The sequence below is a fragment of the Mus caroli genome, chromosome 1 (assembly GCF_900094665.2).
Source record: "Mus caroli chromosome 1, CAROLI_EIJ_v1.1, whole genome shotgun sequence".
In the NCBI taxonomy this organism is placed as follows: domain Eukaryota; kingdom Metazoa; phylum Chordata; class Mammalia; order Rodentia; family Muridae; genus Mus; species Mus caroli.
The window spans coordinates 133185332-133212061 of NC_034570.1; positions in this window are offsets into that span (position 1 = coordinate 133185332).

A 26730-nucleotide genomic window follows, 5' to 3' on the forward strand; every position below is an offset into this window, starting at 1 on the left:
CGGAGCCAAGATGGCGCTCTCTGCAGGGCAGGTCTCTGTCCTCCGGCTGGGAGGGTGCCGGAAGTCTGTCTATACATTTTAAAATAAGATTTGGGGTATAATGTATTTTAATTCAGATCCAATTACTTCTGTGTGAAAAAAGACATAGATATGTTTATTGTCAATAGCTACATTCTCTTTAAATGATATTTAAATTATTATACTTAGCACTAGATATTCCCTGTGATTAAAATACATCAAATGTATCATAGTCTATGCATGTTGTCTTTGAAGAACATTCATATTCTGCCTATTAGTATTAATATTTCCATCTTAAAGACTCCTAATCTCAAAAGGTTATAACACTTGTTCCCAAATTATTAAGCAATTAAAAGGAGGATAATTAGGGAGAATTGAAGGATGGTTATAAACTTTCATCAGTCTAAATTGTGCTTTTCAAAAATTTTAGGAAAAGCTCAACTTTTCATATACATCTGGTATACCAGGGTAGGTACTTCTTATATTAACATGTTTTTTTTAATAGATGGTAATTAATTTGTGATGAACCTTCAATAAAATAAGACATATAATATACTTATGTCATAAATACAACTAATATAACCTCTCTCAAATTCATAAATGAGTGGAGCTATATAAAATAATTTTTAATGATTACACATTAAGTAACACACCATTTCTAAGTTACTTCTCATCTATCACTAATTATTGACAATTTTCAGAGATTTTTTTAACTTTGTATCCTCATGCATAAATGATGAAATGTATACTTAGCTGTAAAGTGTAGAGAACCTGGAATGTGTATTATTGTAAAAATCAATGATCTTAAATTGCCTCTGTATTTCCAATGTATACAATAGAGTTCAAGATAGGAGACCTAGATTTGAACTATTACAGTTTGAAATTCATATCCAGTATAGTTTAATTGATTCATCAATTAAGAATAAAGTACAACTGACAATATCTCTGGTTATTTCACAGTGTACCATATTTCTTTGATTCGTTCTTGTTGCAGCTAGTCATTTCTGTGCTTTTAGTCTCCATCAGTTTATTATTCATAATTTTCTAAGAGATATGTTTAAATGAACAATGTCTTCATTTATAAACTTTCTAGATCTCCAATCAAGCTTTGCACATTTTCACCTTGATATCTATGAACAGTTAGTCTTACTATGGAATTCACATGAAGGTGAAAATAGACAGCCAATTAATTCATATATGAACACTTATTTATTGAAAAAATAGTATTTAGAATTCATGAAAAAGAAACTTTTACAATTATGAGTAATAGTAATACTGTCTTTACAAAAATCTCTCTAACTGCAAATAAATACAAGATAAAGAAAGCATTGGGGAGTGTAAATAACAATAATCTGATACTACTGAAAAAAAAAAAACAAAAGCCAAAAACTATGTATACTACTGGCTGAAGATATATCTTGATGTAGAAGTAGAGAGGACAAAGATAGTACAGAAGACTACAAAGAGTTAGGTTAATACAAGTGAGGTTTATAATTTTCTCCCATTTAAAAAAGTGATGAATAATTTAGAAATTGTAATATTCCAAACATAAGTGAGAAAGTATTATGATTACATTATGAAAACTGAAAAGCCTTTAGAGAACAATTTAATTCTTCAACTGCATAAAAATATGTTTAAATGACAGTAATGTTTCAATTGCCAATATATTTTGGAACTTAGATATAATCTAGTAATTATAAAGACATAGTTATGCTGTATTGAGTTTACCCCATGATCATGTTTTTTTTTTTTTTGAAGAAATGCAGGGATTTTAACTACAAAGAACATATTATGAAATCCAATTTTTGATTTTACAGAAAAGTAATTAGGCATGTTAGTGAATTAAACATTCAAGGTAATAATAGTTTTAATAGATCCATGTGACTTGCATATTGTAGAGGTATCATGCCACATAGATAGGAAACATATCTCATAAAAAGATATCATAAAGAAATTAATCAGCAAAATGATGCTTAAAAAATAACCTAGGCAGATATTGAAATTAAGAAGCATTCTTAATTGTAAAAGAATTCAGTGAACAAATCTTAAATAATAGCACTGATGAGGTGTTAAAAAAATAAGATACACCATCATTAGAGAAACATCAATCAAATAGTCTCCATGGTAATATTCAGGGCCTATTTCCTAATCATTACATTATCATCTTTTGGTACATAAAATGAAATTCTGAGTCAAAATGAAATTACAGCTCTGAGGTAGGTAACCCGTATCTTACTCCAAATTATACTACCTTGTACAGTTACAAATTACAGTGAAGAAAAATAGATAGCCCCTGAATTGAAATGTTGAAAGGAATTAGATATAGAAGACTCATACCCAGAAAGAAGAATGTGGCATGAATTCATTCATAGATGGAAGATAGCCATTAAGTCTTGGGTAAGCAATCTACAGTCAATAAAATTACAGGGGTTAAGTATAAATTAAGGGAATAATGGAGAGAGATGAATATCTATAGGAAGAATAGAGTTATGGATGATATGGGGGACAAGAGAGGATGGTCAAGTGGGGAACGGAATAAAAGACTGAGAGCAAGGGAATATGATAGGAATACTGAAATTAAGGACTCTCTGAGGTTTAAAAAAATTATTTATTCATTCAGTGTATATCCCAGTATCAGAACCCTCATCCTAGTCACCTCTCACACAGCTCTCTCATTTCCCATTCATGTCCTTTTCTCCTCTAACAAGGATGAGCTCTCTCTGCCCTCCCCCCAGGTATCTCCACCCTCCCTGCACATCAAGTCACTGCAGGACTAGTTTCTTCCTTTCTCACTAAGGCCAGACAGGGCAGTCTAGAACAGAGAAACCACAAGCACGCAAAAGATTCAGAGACAGCTGCTGAGCCAGTTGTTGGGGACCCAAATGAAGGTCAAGCTGCACATCTGCTACATATACATATGGGTCCTAGGTTAAGTCCATGCTTGCTCTTTGGTTGGTGTCTCAGAAACAAGGTTAGTTGATTCTGTTGTTCTTTCTATAGAGTCCCATCCTCTTTGGGTCCCTCAATCCTTCCACCAATTTTTCTACATGATTCCCGAAGCATCATCTAATGTTTGGCTGTGGATCTTTGCATCTGTCTCCATCTGCTTCTGAGCCTCTCACAGGAGAGTTATGCTACGTTCCTGTCTACAAGCATAAGAGAGTATCATTAATAGTGTCAGAGATTGATTCTTGCCCAAGGGGTGGGTCTCAATTTGGGCCATTCATTGGTTGGCCATTTCCTATATCTCTGCCTCATCTTTGTCCCTGCACATCTTGAAGACAGGATACAATTTGGGTCAAAGATTTTGTGAGTTGGTTGCTGTCCTTATTCCTCCATAAGAAATCCTGCCTGGCTACTGGAAGAGAATACTTCAATTCTGTCTCCCCCACTGCTAGGAATCTCAGCTAGAGTCACCCTCATAGACTCTCTGGGACCTCGCACTTTCCCAGATCTCTGGCACATCTTAGAGATGCACCCCTTGCCCAACACTTATCTAATTTCTCTCCTTTGCTCTCATTACACATGGTCCCCATGCCCTTTTCCCCTCTCAATTGCTATTCCCACCCAGGTTTCTCCTTGCATTCCATATCTACATTTCTGTGTGTATGTCCTTTATTTTATTCTCTTATTAATCATTCCATTTATTTTCATTTCAAATGATATACTATGTTGGTTATATGCTGGTTATCCCTCCACAAACCCTCATCGCAATCCTCCCCCTTCTCCCTCCCCTTTGCCTCTATGAGGGTGCTCCCCCACACACCTACCCTCTCCTACCCCACCACTCCAGCATCCCCCTACACTGGGTCATCAAACCTCCACAGGACCCTCCTCTCATTTCTGTCAGACATGCGTTCCTCCCTGTAGACTACTTGGTTGGTGGTCTAGTCCCTGGGAGCCTTGGGTAGTCTGGCTAGCCGATGTTGTTCTTTCTGTGGGGTTGCAATCACCCTTTGATGCTCCAGTCTTTCCACCAGCTCCCCTACCAGGGTCTCTGAGCTCCGTATGATGGTTGGCTCCAAGCATCATTTGTCGGGTTGCTGGCCAAACCTCCAAAGGAACACCCACACCAGGTTCTTGTTGGAAAGTGCCTCTTGGCAACAGCAACAGTGTCAGGGTTTGGTATCTGCAGACAGGATGGATCCCCAAGTGGAGCAGTTTCCTTATCTCAGGAGGTGGAGGTGGAAGGTGGGGCTGAGAGAAAGAGAGGAGGCACAGGAAATAAGGAGGGACAGTATCAGGTACTGGAGGGAACAGAAGAGAGGCACCGAAGGTCAGAAAATTTGAATAAAATACACAGCATTGGGGTTTGAGGAACTAGGGATACTCACTTGTGGGCTTCAGATGCCAGGGAAGTAAGAGGCACCCTGGAACCAATGGGATTGACTTTAGCTAAAATGTGCAAGGAAGGAGAGATAGAGCCTATAGAGACTACCTTCAGTAGATAGTCATGTCCCCTGGTCAAAGAATGGTACCATCCACCCATCTCAAAGTTTTTAAACCAGAAATGTTCTGTACAAAAGAAGACAGGGGGGGGAAAAAAGGACAGAGAGTAAAGGAAGAAACATCTGAGATCTGAGGAATCTTATTGAAAACTAGTATAGAGGTCCTATGAGAACCCCAAAACAACACAGGCTATTGACAAGGGTATTGTTAGAGCTCTACAAACTGACTGTATGTCTCTGTGCTGAAGAAAATGTCTTCTGAACTCATTGAATGTGGAGGAATTGAGGTTGTATCTCCTTAGAGCCTTTCTTCCTACTGACTCATGCTCATGATACTTAAAGATTCTCATCACACTACCAAAGGGGAAAGGTAAACATTACCCCAGCTAAAAATTCTTTAGTGTACAATGATTACCTGCAAGATTATCTACTGCAATAGTGGCACAGAGCTTGTGGGAAAATGAACCAATATCTGATTGGATGTAGTGTCTACTCCATGAGATGTTACCCATGTTAGGAAACATTGCTTGAGTGGCCAAGAACATGAGGTCGGATAAGCTAGGGGTCTAAGGGAAAACCAAATCCTACTATTCTATTAAGGGAACATGGCAATAAAATGACTCCTAATGATATTCTGCTGTACACAGAAATTGTTCCTTTCTCTACTATCATCTTCCCCTTCAGTGGATGGGCAAAAATACCAAACCCACATCTTGAAAATGTGCAGTGAATAAGAATCTTTGGAACAATTAATCCTAAATATGTCTTCCACAAATCTGTCCTACCAGGGTTCATGGAAACTTGCAGAAGAAGAGGCATAAAGATTGTGAGAATCAGGGTAGGTAGAAAACAACAAGGAACTAAATCCTCTAAACATAAAATCATCAATACACGTATAAACTCATAAACACTAGCAGTAGGCACAGGGCCTACCTGGATCTAGGCCAGATGGAGTTCCAGCACTAAAAGAAGAAGTAGACATGTGTCCTCATCCCTAAACCAGATGCTATGTCTAACTGATAACTATTCACAAATGAATAATTTCAAAATACTTAGTTCCATCTGACTCTCACTGTGGATACAAACTACTCTGAGGAGTTTGTAACATGCCTAATTATAGATGGCCCAAACCAAACAAAATCAATGGCATATTTGGAGGTTCTTTCTCTCACAATGTTTTGTCTGGGAAATTTTATTTTTTGCCATAAATATCCTTTTTTCTTTGTTAATATACTATAGCTTTTGGCTTTGTATTTTTGTGGGAATCCTGTTTGTACAAATGCATGTGTCTCTGTGTTTATATGAATTTTCGATATTTTTCCTTTGGATTTTTTTCTTCTGCTTTTTGTTTGTTCTGTCATTTTGTGGTTTGTTTGTTTTTATTTTATTTTTATTGTGTAGATTCCTGGACTTTGTATATTTGTTTGTTTGTTTTGTTTTCTTTGTTGTTTAGGTTTGCTTTTCACAGAAACAAGGTTTCTTTATGAACCACTGGCTCTCCACCAGGATTTGGGGCACTTTATGAATGTGTATGAGAGAAGAATCTGAGATGGATGAGGATTTGGAGGAGGGAAACCAATGTCAGAATATATTTATGAAAAATTATTTTTCAATAAAATCAAAACTGTATGGTAAATAATATAATTGATGTAAGCTTGAGTTGTTTACTAACATAAAGTCTGAAAACTGTAGATCTGAATATATGTAGAACTAATTTGTGTCTTTTAAATAGCTAAATCTTCTATTCTAACCATACATAAATGAAAGGTAATATTTATGAATACATTCTTAGGTTTTCCTTATTAAAACAGAGAACTATTAATATAGTATATGAGAGGATTTTTTGGGAGAAAAAACAATATTATAGTAGAAAATGTTTCAATATTATCTATTGCTTAAGTTATTAGAAAACATTGTGAGATAAACTTTATTTTTCATAAGAAAAGTAAATAATAAGTTCAATAAACATATTGAAAGTAAGTAAGAAACTATCTCAGTAATCTTGGATTTTTGTCAACTGATAGAAAATGTAAAAAATATGTTATGATTTTATAAGGAAGTGTTTAATTGGTATGAATATGTTAGTGAGAATATTTAAATTTATCATGTATTAACATAAATTGCTTATGTTAGAAAGCACTTAAGCAATGAATATTGATAGTTTTGAAAAGGAAAATAACACAGAAAACAGGTTTCTTTTCTTTTGAGAGACTTCTGGGTTCTTTCCAGCTTCTTGCTATTATAAATAAGGCTGCTATGAATATAGTGGAAAATGTGTCATTATTACAGGTTAGAGCATCTTCTGGGTGATATTAGAGGATCTTCCAGTAGAACTATGTACAATTTTTTGAGGAATCACAAAACTGATTTCCAGAGTGGTTGTACCAGCTTGCAAATCCCACTAGCAATGAAAGAGCCCTCCTCTTTCTCCACATCCTCACCAGCATCTGCTGCCATCTGAGATTTTTGATCTTAGCCATTCTGACTGTTGTGAGGTGGAATCTCAGGAATGTTTTGATTTGCATTTCCCTGATGACTAAGGATGTCGAACATTTCTTTAAGTGCTTTTCAGCCATTAAGTATTCCTTAGCTGAGAATTTTGGTTGCCCTTGCATTTGGAGTATAGATGTTCAGAATTGAGAGTTCTTAGTAGATTCTGCCTTTGATGAGAGTGAACTGTCATTCCTTATCTTTTTTGATGACTTTTAGTTGAAAGTTGATTTTTATCTGATAATAGAATGGCTACTTCTGCTTGTTTCTTAGGACCATTTGCTTGGAAAATTATTTTCCAGCCCTTTACTCTGAGGTAGTGTTTGTCTTTGACACTGAAATGCATTTCCTGCATGCTGCGAATTGTTAGGTGCTGTTTATGGATCCAGCTTGTTAGTCTATGTCTTTTTATTGAGGAATTGTGTCCATTGATGTTAAGAGATATTAAGGAAGAGTGATTGTTGCTCCCTGTTATTATTGATTTATTTGTATGTTTGTGTGGTTGTCTTCTCTTGGGTTTGTTGAAATAACATTACTTTCTTGCTTTTTCTAGGGTGTAGCTTCCCTCCTTGTGTTGGCATTTTCCATCTGTTATCCTTTGTAGGGCTAGATTTGTGAAAATATATTGTGCAAATTAGGTTTTGTCATGGAATATCTTGGTTTCTCCATCTATTGTAACTGAGAATTTTGCTAGGTATAGTAGCTTGGGTTGACATTTGTTTTCTCTTAGGATCTGTATGAGATCTCCCCAGGCACTTCTAACTTTCATAGTTTCTGATATAATCCTGGTAGGTCTACCTTTATATGTGACTTGACCCTTTCCCCTTAATGCTTTTAATATTCTTTCTTTGTTTAGAGCATTTGGTGTTTTGATTATTGTGTGATGGGAGGAATTTCTTTTCTGGTCCAATATATTTGAATTTCTGTAGGCTTTTTGTATGTTCATGGGCATCTATTTCTTTAGGTTAGGGAAGTTTTCTTCTATAATTTTGTTGAAGATATTCACTGGCCTTTTAAGTTGAGAATCTTTACTTTCTTCTATATCTATTTTCCTTAGGTTTGGTCTTCCCATTTTGTCCTAGATTTCCTGGATGTTTTGGGTTAGGAGTTTTTTGAATTTTGCATTTTCTTTGACAGCTGTGTCAATGTTTTCTATGGTTATGTTTCATTAGAAAACAAACATACATCTAAAGAATAAAATAAAATTAGAGAAAATGAAAACATGTAATTCAAAAACTGTTAAAATAGAATAAAAAACAACAAAGAAAAAAGGCACAAAAAGCATATATAGACATATGTTCATATACAAGAATCCCATAAAAGCACAATCCAGAAGTCATATTGTTTATACACAATCAACCTGTAAGGGAGGAAAAATAATGTTGATGATGGTGATAGTAATAATAAATAAATAAAATTAAAATGAACAAAATTTTTCTTAAGTTTGATGAAATGATTATTTACTGGTATTAGAAATCATTTAAAATATGGCTTCAAACTTTTGCCCTTATTTTTCCATAAATTGAAGCTCCCTTGCTTTCCTTATCATTCCTTAGTTCACAAAGCAGAAACACACACACACACACATATTTCACATCCTTCTGCTTTATATGATCACAGTGATGAGATTAAAGAATTTAACAAGTAATGAATTGGTGTTTAGTCATAATGAATATCAATACCACACAAAGCACATCAAAAGTATGTGCAATTACTGAAGAGAAAGCCTGTGGCATGTGTTCAATTGTCTCTCAATGTCTTTATCTGTCAGGGATTTTACCACTTTGGCATCACTTGTGTGAATTATAAGTTATACTACTGCCAGAGGCAATATGAAATATTTGAAGTATTGATGCACTCCGATGTTTTCTGTGCCTTGAGCAATTATTTAATTTCTTTGTGCCATGGGTGGAAAGTTTATTAACTTCAAAACCATGGTAATACAGTAGATTATCAACAGATGTTGCTAAATTTATGACCAAGAAAAACATCACTCCCAGATTTTTAAAACACTCACAATATGTGTTACCTTGCATTAGTTGGACCAAAAGTGAGCACAATTTTGAATTTTCTGTCCTGTCTCTCTTCTTTCTTTCTCTCACTTCTTTTTATCTTTGTATTTTGTCTGTCAATAGTTTGTATATAGTAATACTTTGTATATACTGGCCTGTATATAGTCTATATTTTATGTGTTTCACATCCTGTCTGTGCTTTCTGTGTCTGTCTGTGTTTATGCTTGTCCAGTGTCCATTTCTCACTATATGTACATGTATGCATGTTTGTTCATTTAGGCTTTTCTCAAAAGGCACTAATTTTTTTAATATATATATATATATTACATAAAATGTTATATAATATATCATATATGTATAATATGTATATTATCTATAACATTCAGTGTTATATAATTTTTATATATACATATATTCTCTAAAGAATTCCTTACATATAATTTTATACATATATGGAGTTATTAACATATTATTTATAAATTAGTATACAAATTATACAAATATTATATATTTAGTGTATATGAGGAAATATTCCTAGTATGGTATAGAATAGCATAGTATTCATTAGAAAAATCTATAAAGCAATTTGGCAATGGAAGAAGTTACTGAGCACAACTAATTCAGATCAGAACAGAAAACCACATACAGATGTTAGGAGTCAATATCTACTTATTGATTGCAACAATTATGTACTATATATTGTTTAAGATTACTTTCAGTCTGTTGGACATTTTCACCAAATGGTTGATTATAACAACATTCAAACATACATACAGTATTCTTGATCAGGCTCATAATAGAGTAAATAACAATATTAAAAAGAAGAAATAATTCATTCTATGAAGCCAGTTACTCTGATATCTAAACCACACAAAGACACAACAAAGAAAGAGAAATTCAGACCAATTTTTCTAGTGAATATCAATGCAAAAATACTCAATAAATTTCTGGCAAAACAAATCCAAGAAAACATCAAAATCATCATTCACCATGATCAAGTAGAGTTCATCCCTGGAATGCAGGGATGGTTCAATTTATGGAAATCCATTAATGTAATCCACTATATATAAGAAAAAAATCACATGGTTACCTCATTAGATGCTTAAAAAGCATTTCATTAAATATAGCACCCGATCATGTTAAAGGTATTGGAGAGATCAGGAAATTACGATGCTTATCTAGAAAATAATAAAAGTAATATACAGCAAACCATTAGCCAATATCAAACTCAATGGAGAGGTACTTGCATCAATCCCACTACAATCAGAGAGAAAAGAGAGCTGCCCATTCTCCCCCTATCTATTCAATATGATACTTGAAATTCCAGCTAGAGCAATAAGAAAACAAAAGGAGATCAAGGGGATGCAAACAGGCAAAGAGGAAGTCATACTATTTGCAGATAGTATGCATAAGCAACACCAACAATTTTGAGAACTTGTACAGATAAACAACTTCAGCAAAGTAGCTGAATACAAAATTAACAAATGAGTAACCTTCCTTTATACAAATGACAAATGGGCTGAGAAAGAAAATAGAGGATCAACACCCTTCACAATAGGCACCAATACTATAAAATATCTTGGTGTAACTCTTACCAAGCAAGTAAAAATCTGTACAGGAAATTTAAATCCCTGAAAAAATAAACTGAAGAAGACTCAAGAAGATGGAAAGTGCTCCCATACTCATGTATTGGTAAAATTAACATAGTAAAAATGTCAATCCTACCAAAATCAATCTACAGGTTGAATATCATTCCCATGAATATTCCAACAAAGTTTTTCACAGACATGGAGAGAGCAATTTTCAATTCCATATGGAAAAAGAAAAAAAAACAGTATAACAAAAACAATTCTTATCAATAAAAGTAATATAATCTGGGAAAATCACCATCACTGACCTCAAGCTACATTACAGGAGAATAGTGATAAAAACTGCATAGAATTAGTACAGACAGGTTTATCAGTGGAATGAAATTGAAGATCAAGAAATAAGCCCCTAAATCTGTGTACACTTGATATTCCACAAACAAGCCAAAGTGTACAATGGAAAAAAGAAAGCATCTTCAATAAATGGTGCTGGTCTACCTCTCAGTTGGTATGCAGAGAAGTGAAAATAGGTCCAAATTTATCACCTTGCACAAATCTCAAGTCCAACAGGATCAAGGACCTCAACATAAAACCATATACACTAAATCAAGCAGAAGATAAAATGGGAAAGAGCCTTGAACTCATTGGCACAGGGTGAAATTTCCTAAACAGAACTTCAGTGGCTCATGATCTAAGATCAACCATTGATAAATGAGACCCCATGAAACTGAAAAGTTTCCATAAGCCAAAAGACACAGTGGCTAGAACATACAGGTTGGGAAAAAATATTCACCAACCCCAAGTCTAATAGAAGGCTAATATACAAAATATATAAAGAACTCAACGTGCTAACTTCTAAAAAGGCAAAGCAGCTGAAAGAGACAGGTGCAGATATTTACACCCAACCAATGAACAGAAGCTGGTGACCCCTGTGGTTGGATTAGGCATGGATGAAAGTAGCTGAGTCAAGAGTAACCCTATAAGAAGACCAGCAGTCTCAACTAAACTGGACCCCCAGAATTTCTCAGATACTGAGCTACCAATCAGGCAGCATACACCAGCTGATATGAAGTCTCAACACATATTCAGCAGAGGACTGCTGGGTCTAGGGTTAGTCAGAGAATATACACCTAACCCTCTAGAGATTTGGGGCTCGAGGGAGTAGAGAGCTCTGGTGTGGTGGTGGAGACATCCTCTTGGAAACAGGGGATACAGGGCAAGGAGGAGTGGGATGTGGAACAGTTGGAAGGTCGACCAGGAGGGGGATAAAGTCTAGAATGTAAAAAAAATGATTAAAAAATAAAATTTAAAAAGGAAAATAATGGAGTACAAAACTAAGTAGAAAAATTCTCACATGTGCAATTCTCAACTTCTTGAATGGACAAGAAGCACAAAAAGAAATTTTCAACATCCTTAGTTATCAGAGAAATGCAGATCAAGACAAACTTTAGATTCTACCTTACACCAATCACAGCGGCTAAGATCAAAATGCAGGTGACAGCAGATTCTGGAGAGGATGTGGTGAAAAAGCAACACTCTTCCATTGCTGTTGGGATTACAAGCTGGTATGACCACTCTCAAAATCAATCTGGTAGTCCCTCAGAAAATTGGAAATAGTTCTAACTGAGGACCCAGCTATATTACTACTTGGCACATACCTAAAAGAAGCTCCAAAATATTACAAGGACACATGCTCCACTATGTTTATAGCAGTTTTATTTCTAATACCCAGAAGTTGAAAACAACCCAGATGTCCCTTAACAGAGGAATAAATACAGAAAATGTGTATGTTTACACAGTGGAGTACTTCTCTGCTATTAAAAACTATGACTTCACAAATTCTTCAGGCAAATTGATGGAACTAGAAAATATCATCCTAAGAGAGCTAACCCAGACCCAAAAGGACACACATGGTATGTACTCAGTGATAAGTTGATATTATCTCAAAAGCTCAAAATACCCATGATACAACTCACAGACCATATGAACCTTAACAAAAAAGGAAGTCCAAAGTATGGATGCCTCAATCCAACTGAGAAGGGGGAAGAAAATAACTTCTGGAGCCAGAGAGAAGAAGAGTCCTTGGTGGGAGAGGAGAGGAGGAGAGAAAATGGGGGCAGAGGGAGGTTCAGGTATTGAAAGAAACAGGAGAGATTTCAGAGAACCAGGTGAATCAATAGAAATATGTAGCAATGGGTGGGGGAAAGATGGGAGGAACCATTAGAAAGTTCAGGATGTCAGGGATTCGAGAGTACCCTGAAAGCTCTTATCTCTAGCTACATATGTAGCAGAAGATGGCCTAGTCAGCCATCACTGGGAAGATAGGTCCCTTGGTATTGCAAACTTTATATGCCCCAATACATGGGAATGCCAGGGCTAAGAAGCAGGAGTGGATGGGTAGGGGTGCAGGGCGTGAGGGGGTATAGGGAACTTTAAGGATAGCATTTGAAATGTATATAAAGTATCTAATAAAAAAAGAGGCTCCTAGGACCTAATAGGAACAACATTAGCTGATATACCCAACAGAGGGTAGATTAATGCTGTACAGAATACCTCTAGTAGAGAGGCATGTTCCCAGGTGACGCAAGGGGCCACTTACCCATCTTAAAATTTTAACCCCAGAATGTTTTATTTCTAAAGAAAACACAGGGATAAAAATTTGGAGCAGAGACAACCCAACATTGGAATCCATCCAATGTGCAGACACCAAAACCTGACACTATTACTGATGCCAAGAACTGCTTGCAGATAGCAGCCCAGTAGGGTTGTCCTCTGAGAGGCTCTGCCAGCATCCAAGACAGAAGCAGATACTGACAACCATTGGACTGAAACCTGGGACCCCAATGGAAAAGATAAGAAATGGCCCTTCCAGTCGGTACCAGCAAGTGGTCACCTTGGGCACGGAGTCGGTGGACACCCACAAGGTCCCCTAGAGGACGCTNCACGTGATCTTAGGACCACCAGTGAGTGGAACACAACTTCTGTTCCAATGCAATCACGCGGGACCTGAGACAGCATAGGGAAGCAGAAAACCCAGCCTGACCAGGGTCACAAATTCCTTCTAGTCAGCACCAGCACTGGGTCACCTTGGGGGCAGAGTCAGCAGACACCCCCAAGGTGCCCTAGATGACTCTCCATGCGATCTTTGGACCACAGAGATAATCAGATGGCAAAAGGCAAACATAAGAATCTTAAAACAGAAATCAAGACCATTCACCATCATCAAAATGCAACACTCCCACCTCTACCCAGTCCTGGGCACCCCAACACACCAGAAAAGCTAGACCCGGATTTAAAAGCATATCTCATGATGGTGATAAAGGACATCAAGAAGGACTTTAATAACTCACTTAAAGAAATAGAGGAGAACACTGCTAAAGAATTACAAGTCATTAAAGAAAAACAAGTAGAAGCCCTTAAAGAAAAACAGTAAAACACATCCAAACAGGTGATGGAAATGAACAAAACAATACTAGACCCAAAAAGGGAAATAGACACAATAAAGAAAAACCAAAGTGAGGCAACGCTGGAGATAGAAACCCTACGAAATAAATCTGGAAACATAGATGCGAGCATCAACAACAGAATACAAGAGAAGGAAGAGAGAATCTCAGGTGCACAAGATTCCATAGAGAACATCAGCACAACAAAGAAAGAAAATACAAGATGGAAAAAGATCCTAACTCAAAACATCGAGGAAATCCAATACACAATGAGAAGACCAAACATACATAATAGGATAATAAGAGTAGATGAGAATGAAGATTTTCAACTTAAAGGGCCAGCAAATATCTTCAACAAACTTATAGAAGAAAACTTCCCAAACATAAAGAAAGAGATGCCCATGAACATGCAAGAAGCCTACAAAACTCCAAATAGATTGGACAAGAAAAGAAATTCCTCCCTACACATAATAATCAGAACAACAAATGAACTAAATAAAGATACAATATTAAAAGCAGTAAGGGAAAAGGATCAAGTAACATATAAAGGCAGGCCTAACAGAATTACACCAGACTTTCCACCAGAGATTATGTAAGCCAGAAGATCCTGGACAGATGTTATACAGACACTAAGAGAACACAAATGCCAGCCCAGGCTACTATACCCAGCTAAACTTTCATTTACCAAATGAAATACTTTGGAGAAACCAAAGTATTTCACAACAAAACCAAATTCACACATTAACTTTCCACGAATCCAGCCCTTCAAAAGATAACAACAACAACAACAACAAAAATACAAGGATGGAAACCATGCCCTAGAAAAATCAAGAATGTGATCCTTCAACAGACCTAAAAGAAGACAGCCACAAGAACAGAATGCAAACTTTAACAACAAAAATAATAGGAAGCAACAATTACTTTTCCTTAATATCTTTTAATATCAACGGACTCAATTCCCCAATAAAAAGACATAGACTAACAGACTGGCTACACAATCAGGACCCAACATTTTGCTGCTTACAGGAAACCCATCTCAGGTAAAAAGATAGATACTACCTCAGAATGAATGGCTGGAAAACAATTTTCCAAGAAAATGGTCTGAAGAAACGAATTGGAGTAGCCATTCTAATATCTAATAAAATCGACTTCCAACCCAAAGTTATCAAAAAAGACAAGGAGAAGCATGTCATACTCATCAAAGGTAAACTCTTCCAAGAGGAACAAGCAATTCTGAATATCTATGCTCCAAATGCAAGGGCAGCCACATTCATTAAAGAAACTTTAGTAAAGCTCAAAGCACACATTGCACCTCACACAATAATAGTGGGAGACTTCAACATACCACTTTTATCAATGGACAGATCATGGAAACAGAAACTAAACAGGGACACAGTGAAACTAACAGAAGTTATGAACCAAATGGATTTAACAGATATCTACAAAACATTTTNTCCTAAAACAAAAGGATATACCTTCTTCTCAGCACCTCATGGTACCTTCTCCAAAATTGACCATATAATTGGTCAAAAAACAGGCCTCAACAGATACAAAATATTGAAATTTTCCCATGCATCCTATCAGATCACCATGGAATAAGGCTGATATTCAAAAACAACATATAATAGAAAGCCAACATTCACATGGAAACTAAACAACATTCTTCTCAATGATACCTTGGTTAAGGAAGGAATAAAGAAAGAAAGTAAAGACCTTTTAGAGTTAAATGAAAGTGCAGTCACAACATACGCAAACTTATGGGACACAATAAAAGCATTTCTAAGTGGAAAACTCATAGCTCTGAGTGCCTCCCAAAAGAAATTAGACTGAGCACACACTAGCAGCTTGACAACACTCACACCTAAAAGCTCTAGAACAAAACAAAGCAAATTCACCCACGAGGAGTAGATGGCAGGAAATAATCAAACTCATGGGTAAAATCAACCAAGTGGAAAAAAGAAAAACTATTGAAAGAATGACCCAAAGGAGGAGCTGGTTCTTTGAGAAAATCAACAAGATAGATAAACCCTTAGCCAGACTCACTAGAGGGCACAGGAACAGCATCCTAATTAACAAAATCTGAAATGAAAAGGGAGACGTAACAACAGATCCTGAAGAAATCGAAAATACCATCAGATCCTTCTACAAAAGACTATATTCAACAAAACTGGAAAACCCAGATGAATGGACAAGTTTCTAAATAGATACCAAGCACCAAAGTTAAATCAGGATCAGGTTAATTATCTAAACAGTCCGATATCCCCTAAAGAAATAGAAGGAGTCATTAATAGTCTCCCAACAACAATAAAAGCCCAGGACCAGATGGGTTTAGTACAGAGTTCTATCAGATCTTCAAAGAAGATCTAATTCCAGTTCTTAACAAACTATTCCACAACATAGAAGCTAAAGGTACTCTATCCAATTCATTCTATGAAGTAAAAGTTGCTCTGATACTTAAACCACAGAAAGACCCAACAAGGATAGAGAACTTCAGACCAATTTCCCTTATGAATATCGATGCAAAAATACTCAAAAAATTCTAGATAACTGAATCCAAGACCACATCAAAATAATCATCCATCCTGACCATGTAGATTTCATTCTAGGGATGCAGGATGGTTTAATATACAGAAATCCATCAACATAATCCACTATATAAACAAACTCAAAGACAAAAACCGCATAATCATCTCGTTAGATGGTGAGAAAGAATTTGACAAAAATCCAACACCCATTCATGATAAACATCTTAGAAAGATCAGGAATTTGAGGCCCATACCTAATAATGATAAAAGCAATCTACAGCAAACCAGTAGCCAACATCAAAGTAAATGGTGAGAAGCTGGAAGCAATCCCACTAAAATCAGGAACTAGACAAGGCTGCCCACTTTCTCCATACCTATTCAACATAGTATTTGATGTCCTAGCCAGAGCAATTTGACTACAAAAGGAGATCAAGGGGATACAAATTGGAAAGGAAGAAGTCAAAATATCACTATTTGCAGGTGTTATGATAGTACATATAAGTGACCCTAAAAATTCCACCAGAGAGCTCTTAAACCTGATAAACAGCTTCAGTGAAGTAGGTGAATATAAAATTAGCTCAAACAAGTCAATGGCCTTTTTCTACACAAAGGATAAACAGGCTGAGAAAGAAATTAAGAAAAAACACCCTTTACAATAGTCACAAATAATATAAATTTCCTTGGTGTGACTATAACTAAGGAAGTAAAAGAACTTTATGATAAGTACTTCAAGTGTCTGAAGAAAGAAATTAAAGAAGATCTCAGAAGATTGAAAGATCTCCCATGCTCATGGATTGGCAGAATCAATATACTAAAAATGACTATCTTGTCAAAAGCAATCTACAGAATCAATGCAATCCCCATCAAAATTCCAATTCAATTCTTCAATGAATTAGAAAGGGCAATCTGCAAATTCATCTGGAATAACAAAAAACCTAGGATAGGAAAACTCTTCTCAATGATACAAGAACCTCTAGTGGAATCACCAGGCCCAACCTAAAGCTGAACTGCAGTGTAATTGTGATAAAAACTGCATGATACTGGTATAGCAACAGACAAGTAGACCAATGGAATAGAATTGAAGACCCAGAAATGAACCTACACACCTATGGTCATTAGATCTATGACAAGGGAGCTAAAACCATCCAGTGGAAAAAAGACAGCATTTTCAACAAACGGTGCTGGCACAACTGGCGGTTATCATGCAGAAGAATGCAAAATGATCCATTCCTATCTCCTTGTCCTAAGGTCAAATCTAATTGGAACAAGGAACTCCATATGAAACCAGAGACAGTCTAATTTATAGAGGAGAAAGTGGGGAAAAGCCTCGAGATATGGGCACAGGGGAAAAAATCCTGAATAGAAGAGCAATGGCTTGTGATGTATGATTGTGAATCAACAAATGGGACCTCATAATATTGCAAAGCTTCTGTAAGGCAAAAGACCCTGGCAACAAGACAAAAGGACCACCAACAGATTGGGAAAGGATCTTTACCTATCCAAAATCAGAGAGAGGACTAATATCCAATATATATAAAGAACTCCAGAAGGTGGACTCCAGAAAATCAAATAACCACATTTAAAAAATGTGACTCAGAGCAAAACAAAGAATTCTTACCTGAGGAATACCGAATGGCTGAGAAGCACCTGAAAAAATGTTCAGAATCCTTAATCATCAGGGAAATGCAAATCAAAACAACTCTGAGATTCCATCTCACACCAGTCAGAATGGCTAAGATCAAAAATTCAGGTGACAGCAGATGCTGGCGAGGATGTGGAGAAAAACGAACACTCGTCCATTGTTGGTAGGATTGCAAGCTTGTACAACCACTCTGGAAATCAGTCTGGTTGTTCTTCAGAAAATTGGACATAATACTACGGGAGGATCCAGCAATACCTCTCCTCTGCATATATCCAGAAGATGTTCCAACTGGTAAGAAGGACACATGCTCAACTATGTTCATAGCAGCCTTATTTATAGTAGCCAGAAGCTGGAAAGAACCCAGATGTCCCTCAACAGAGGAATGGATACAGAAAATGTGGTTCATTTACACTTGAGTACTACTCAGCTATGAAAAAGAATGAATTTATGAAATTCCTAGGCAAATGGATGGACCTAGAGGGCATCATCCTGAGTGAGGTAACCCAATCACAAAAGAACTCTCATGATATGTACTCACTGATAAGTGGATATTAGTTCAGAAGCTTAGAATACCCAAGATATAAGATACAATCTGCAAAACACATGAATCTCAAGAAGAACGAAGACCAAAGTGTTGACACTTTGCCCCTTCTTAGAACTGGGAACAAAACACCCATGGAAGGAGTTACAGAGACAAAATTTGGTGCTGAGACGAAAGGATGGACCATCTAGCAATTGCCATACCGGGGGATCCATCCCATAATCAGCCTCCAAACACTGACACTATTGCATACACTAGCAAGATTTTGCTGGAAGGACCCAAATATAGCTGTTTCTTGTGAGGCTATGTTTGCTGGGGCCTAGCAAACACAGAAGTGGTTGCTCACAGTCAGTTATTGGATGGATCACAGTGCCCCCAATGGAGGAGTTAGAGAAAGTACCCAAGGAGGTAAATGGGTTTGCAACCGTATAGTTGGAACAACAATATGAACTAACCAGTTACCCCAGAGCTCATGTCTCTAGCTGCATATGTATCAGAAGATGGCCTAGTTGGCCATCATTGGAAAGAGAGGCCCATTGGTCTTGCAAACTTTATATGCCTCAGTATAGGGGAACACAAGGGCCAAGAAGTGGGAGTAGGTGGGTAGGGGTGTGGGGGGAGTGTATGGGGGGACTTTTGGGATAACATTGGAAATGTAAAGGAAGAAAATACCTAATTTTAAAAAAGGGAAAAAATTGCTGTATAGGAAGCAGGAGTGGGTGTGTTGCGGAGCAGGTTGGGGGATAGGGTATAGTTGGCTTTGGGGATAGCATTTGAAATGTAAATTAAGAAACTATCTAATAAAAAAATGTATCTTCTAATGGAAAAAAAGAAATGACTGAAGGAACTGAAGGGATCAAATCCCTATAGGAATAACAACAATATTATAAAGCTGGACCCCTCAGAGCTCCCAGGGAGTAGACCCCCAACCAATGAGTACACATGGTTGGGTCCATGGCTTCTGCTACATATGTAGTAGAGGATTGCCTTATTTGGCATCAGTGGAAGGAAAGTTACTTGGTCCTCTGGAGGCTTGTTGTCCCTACAAAGAGGGGAAAGTGGGATGAGATGTGAGTGGGTTGGTGGCTGGGTGGGTGAGTAACCTCTTAGAGGTGAAGGGGCGGGGGAGAGGGGGATGGCAAAGGGGAGATCTGGAAAAGGGACAACATTTGAAAGGTAAATAAATAAAATAATCAATGAAAATAATTATATTAGGTTGTAAATGCTGAATACAGGAGGTATACAAAGCATGGGGATAATGGTTACATTGTTCTCTTAAAGACAGCCTGAACTTAAATCAGGCAGAGTAAACAGTTGAATAGCAGGTTAACTACAGAGTGTAAATGATTTTAAGTTACATTATTAATTTAGCTCCAAGATCTAGAACGATTTAAGTCTCTTTGGGATTAAAAAATATTGCCAGAGATATGTACTTCCACACGTATATACAATTGACTGACTGCTTCACAAAAGCATTTGAATTCTAGAATTGTAAACACTCATACACACAAACAAGAATATAACACACACACATCCAATAACACACACATATGCAAAACAGAAATTAAGAAAATTAAGCCGGGCGTGGTGGCGCACGCCTTTAATCCCAGCACTCACTCGGGAGGCAGAGGCAGGCGGATTTCTGAGTTCGAGGCCAGCCTGGTCTACAAAGTGAGCTCCAGGACATCCAGAGCTATAAAGAGAAACCCTGTCTCGAAAAACCAAAAAAAAAAAAAAAAAGAAAATTAAAAAATAGATTACTAAATAAAAATTACACAAATTTGGAGAGTAGACAGAATTGAAGAGCAAGAACAGGAGATAGGACAGAGATATATTATATACACATATTAAATATTGAAACAATAAAATAAATTGAAGATAAAATATAATAAAACATCTGGCCCTTAATTATCTTTGTATTTTATAATTTACTCATTTTAAAACTAAATTAAAAGGAAAACACATTCCATACTACTGTAAAAGATACTATCCATACCATTTTCTTTCTTTCTACGACTTAAAAACCTTTTCATGTTTATGTTATGCCTCTGTAGCATTTGGATTTATGACCATTCCCACATTTTTTTTATCATGGTAATTCTTAAGGGCTTGATAAAAAATAAACATGTAAAACACAAACAATAAAACAAGGTCAGTATATTAGTCTGTACCTTCATGGTTTTCTATAATAATAGTCAGCATTGTTCAACAGCTTATGTCCTACTACACTTGAATCATATGCCTTCGTAAAGGTGTCAAAGGGAAAGTTACATTCCATAAGATACGCCCTCATGGTGATGTAGGGGTAACAATCTAAGTAAAAACCAAAGGTAGACACAGTTTGACAGTAGAAACCTTATGAAAATAAAGCACAAAATAGTAATAAAAAACAAAGAAACACACAAAAATATTATTTCTATAATATATTGGATTTCTGTCAATTGAAGAGAGACCACAATAAGAAGATCATTGGTGTTATCCTTTATGAGCAAGTAGATTGCCTGTGGTTTGTAGTGTATAATTCACACAAATGTATGTCCATGAAACAAAACTATCACTTTCTGTACTTACTAAACATTCTATATTTAAAATTATAGTAAACTTGAAAACATTAAACCTGTTGCTTATACTGCAAATGATATCTATGTCTACACTTACAGAAAACATACAAATGTTAAGGAATAAACGAAATGGGCTGAGGACTCAAAATCATTCAATAGACTTAGTGGGACATTGTATGTTATATAAAGTAAGCAGATAAATATCTAATATATATGGACATAAAAACTTTAACAGTTCTTATATATCAAGCTCTTCTTTTATAATTCATGTATTTTATATTCCTAGTTTTATAATACTGACCTCTACCACAAACTTAGTCCAAGTTCAGTAAATATACAAGGAACATATCTTAGGTAATATTTCATCACATTATAGATCAATATATTGCTATAGTATTCTAATAATTGAATCCTCATTATAATTAATATTAAAGAAAAAAGCTAAATAAAAGAAAATCTTCATGAAATTTGAATTGAATATATTATAATCATGCACATATTTTAAATTTTTAATTATTTTACTTATTTCTTTTTGCACACACACTCACATAGTTATTAACAAATACTCTGATTAACGAATTGGATGTTGATGAAGAAGTATTTAATAAATATGATAAAACAATGTGAAAAAAATCTCAAACATAAGATATAAACCAGTATGTGTATTTGAAATTGATGTTTAGAATATGATGATTTCAATATAGATTTATATTATCACTCTATTGTTTTGTTTATAATTCTGCATCATTTTTGTCACTGTAGAAAAGAGCTTATAATTTAATTATACTCAAGGAAACAATGTAGACCGAGTAGGTATGATAATAATAATAAATCTGTTGAAAAATGTATATACACTATTTTATTAACTTTTTATAAGCTTTCTAAATATATTTTTGTTTATTTAAATTATATGTATTCAATATAAGTACATATTAATATAAAAAGGTTGAATTGGAATTGCCTTACTCAAGGGATAGTGCACTTTCTAGAAGTCATAACTGACCACATAGAATCCCAGTTATAAGTGATGTATACTCTCTTTGAAATGTTGATCAGTGCTGTTTCAATAGAGGTTACTTTTATTACACTGAACCACCTGTCAGAAATAATAGGAAGACTGTTGGGCTGAAGACATTCCATATTTTGACCACAAAACAACTAGAAATTCAGTTGGTACTGACCAGTTACCTATAGGTATTATTTGAGCTGCGAGGAAAATTGCCATCCATAGTTTGCCTAAATTCAAATCCTGTACACTAAACTAATGAACAAAATGTATGGATGAGCCATGTTTGGTACATGTATATCAAGTCCTTCCACTCAAAGGCTCAAAGCCACCCCAGCAGGGATGGAAAGAGCATAGAATCAGATGTCCAGAAGGATCAAGGTAAATTATTTCTTATGGAGATTGCAGGAACAATGCTCTTATCAGCTTGCATTTTCTGTGGATGCTTGCACATAATCAGTACAAGATCAAGTCGATAAACGTGAAGAATGAAGCCTTTTATTTATTTTCCATACAATAAATGACTTTTGAGGAAAGGAGAATTAAAATTTTGAATTCAAATTACCTAGTAAATGAACTATGCATCAATGGCTGCCTCTATACTTATACATATATGACAGGAAAAATTGGACTTGGGAACAATTAACAATTAAACCTGGAAACAAAATTGATAGAGAGTTTAGAAGTGGGAGGGGAAATGGGAGGATTAAAGCAGGAAGGGTAAATATTCTCAAAATGTCATGCATAATTATAAAAAATTCTCAAAGAATTAATAATTATGCTACATTAAATTATAAAATGTTCTGTCGAACTATAACTGGTAATATAAAATTTACCTTCAATATTTAGTTAACTCCTTCTTCAACAGATGTACTCCACTTTCTAACATTCAAAACATACACAAAATGCCATTACTTATACTTTATATTTCCTTTACATATAAAAGTTTATTTCCAAATCTCAATAGTCTACCACATTAGAGGCTGGATTTTCTAGATGGAAAAATTCAGTGTAAATAGTGTAACAACAGTTATTTTCTATCATTAAACTAAAAAAAAATGATAAATGGGCTAGAAACAGGAGCAAGTTTTGACAATTTTAAAATCACTTCAATGACACAATTATATTCTGTGCTATCCTTATACCATTGCCCAATGTGAGATATAGGATTTTCTTCGTATCATTTCATGAGCTCCAGACATGATAGATTTCATAAACTTCTAAATAAAATTCCATTTTTTGAAAGTGATTTATTCTCCTTTGTTTCTTATTCCAGTAGTTTCTTAAATAAATTATTTTAGTAAACAGAAATTTTCGCACCCACCAAACTAAAGTGAAAGGACTAAGTTAATTTTCTAAATTCATTTTCAAACAAAAACACTCTCACTATTTTTAATCAAAACAAGTCAATACAAATACTAATAAAATTACTGTTTGTTTTTGTATGTGTGTAATACTTCTATCCAATATCCATTTAGTTACATGTAATTTGAAATTCTTTTAATGTAACAAATGTGCTCTCAATTAGAGATTAGCATATCATACATATCTGGATACCTTGCTAGAAATCATGCACAGTGGTTTGAATGAGATGACGTAAACAGGAATGGAGAATATCAGGAAGTGTAACCTTGCAAGTAAAAGTATGTCACTGGAAGTCAGCTTTAACATTTCCAAAATTCTGGCCAATTTGAGTTAACCCTCTCTGCAACTTGATCTCATTTAGAGACCATTTCTCATCTGTTTCTCAAGGTGCTGCTGTCTGCTACCTCTCCTATATCATTGTAGACATTGGAGAAAATTGACACATAATAAAGTCTTCATTCCATATGCTACCTTGGTCAGAAAAGTGACAATAACACCATGTAAACATAAACAATCATAAACATTGTTCTGATACTTAATTAAACATATCAAATCAAATATAGTGTCTTCTAGTAACCAAAAATTACAAATTGATTTTAAACCACACCTGAAGCTTTCATTGATTTTCTTTTTCATTTGCTATATTAGTCTAGATACATTTTATGATTGTTTTCATCATTTGGTCTACAGAAAGATTCCTGAGACAGAACAAATGAAAAAGGCACAGAACACACCCAAACACCAAATTTTCAGCACAAAGAAGGTTTATTTACCCATGAGGGTCAAGAAGGGGAGAAGGCAACAGGTGGTTCTACAGGAGTGAGTTTTAAGGAGAAAAGGTGTGCACTGATATGTCCTGGTTCGACATGTAAGCCCATGTAGCCAAATAATGAATTTTGATTACTGGACTTTGGTGATCAGCCTCAGAAATGGGTTAAGCATAAAGAAATGTCCAAATGAAGGAATGAACCTTGGTAGTTACCTTTAGAAATGTGGAGGTGCCTAAATGAGGAAATCTAGTGGAGACAGAAGTAGGAAGGGCAAAACTTGCTGGCACCAAGCTCTTAGATCCCTTCAACAAATATTCAGGAAATTCTAGTTTATGCTTTGGCATCTACAAAGAAATGATCATATACTTTCGATTAATTCTTGAATAATGTTCCAGAAAAAAAAAAAAAAAAACCTTTGTAGTGCTTTGAATAGTACATATTACCTGTATTCCTGTGCATTTGAATGCTTGTTGCAAAGCTGGTAGTATTCCTTGGTGTGTTTTGGAGTTGTGGTCTTGCTGGAGGAACTATGTCAGTAGGGGTGGATGGACTTGAGAGCCTATAAAGGCTCACACTATAGCTAATTCACTGTTTTACGCTTGCAGTTCAAGACATGAGACCTTCATTTCAGCTTATGTTCCTGCTACCATACCTCCCTCACTCTCTTCAACTCACACAACACTCTGTAACTATAAGCCCAAATAAATTCTTCCATTTAGAAGTTGCTTTTGCCATGGAGTTTTACTCTAGGGGAGGAACACACACACACACACACACACACACACACACACACACACACACACACAGAGGAAGAGAGACAGACAATAAAACACAAACAAAAAAAAAGAAAAAAAAAACAACAAAATGAAAACCAAAACCAACTACCTAAAATGCTAAATTAACATTTCTCTGAAATCTGATTTCACGGAATTCATGTAAGAGCAGACTGACACTTAACCTGTATGTCAACAGTAATTTAATTAACTGGTGATCTAAGGAGTGACCCTGTGATAGGGAAACCTAGATAAATAGTATAAGCTAAAGAACATTTAGCCCGTTTGGAAGCTCAGTTATAGCTGAAGTAGTAGAACATTTGCCAGGTGCGCATGAGACCTCTGGTTTTAATCCCTATAAACACAAATATTAGAGTTAATAAAATAAATATTATTTCAACTGCTATATTCCAGGTTCCTTGGAAAACACTGGGGAATCAACATACCACTATGTCAGGGAAGGCATGATGGTGATTCATTGTATTTGTAAACAGGAAATAGAAAATAAACTAGGAACATGACAGGGCTATGAAAAATTCAAATCCTGATACTGGTATTTGATTTCCTCCAGAGAATTACCTTCTAAAAGTTCAACAGTCTTTACAAATAGTTCTCCCAGCTGGGAGACAAGCTTTCAAATACACAAGCCTGTGGGAACATTTGACTTTCAAACCACAATCAGATATTTAGGAAGTGTTAATCTCACTGCACATGAATTTTCATCCTTTACTGTGAATATGTTAGAGAAAATTCAATCTTTAAAATCTGGTCTGTCTTTCGAGTTTGTCTCCATAATCTCAAGAAGACAAAAAGAGAGGGGTGTAGTGCTTTCTGGGCTGTTTTTGGTTCACAATTAGATATTTACATGAGTTCGTCTGTACTTGAGAAAATAAAGGAAGAGCAAGAGAGCAAGAGAGAGACAGAGACAGAGAGGGAGGGAGGGAGAGAGGGAGGGAGGGAGAGATAGAGGGAGGGAGGGAGAGAGAGAATGAATCTGCTGTTCCAAAATTGCTGACACACTAATCTAAATCATGCTACTGTTTTAAAATTTGATCAGCTACTTCATCAATTGATTTCTGTGAACCTGGAGATACCCCAGGTTATGGTGAGCAAAACTGTCTATTCTTTACTTACTCAGAAAGGATACAGGGTTATATGATACAGATATTAACATAAAATATACTTAAATATGTAAAATTGAACAACAGTAACATTAAAAAGACAATATCAAAATAATCTATTCCAAGATACTGGATATAAAGCAGTCAACTTCAGAATCAGGTATGATCAGTGCTGAGATTACAGAAGGACTGGAAACGATCTCTTCTGAAAACTCAAGAAATAGCTTGAGTTTGTGAAGAAGCAATTTCCTCCAGATGATTAGGCTCCTAGCTATCATATCTTGCCAAACAGTCCTTTGACCCCAAAATTTTCTGAAAAATAAACTAGATGAATCCTAAAATGTGATTTTAAACACCCTGAACTTTCAACACAGCCAGATGTTTGGAAGCATTAATACATATATAGATAATTGACTAAATTTTGGTTTC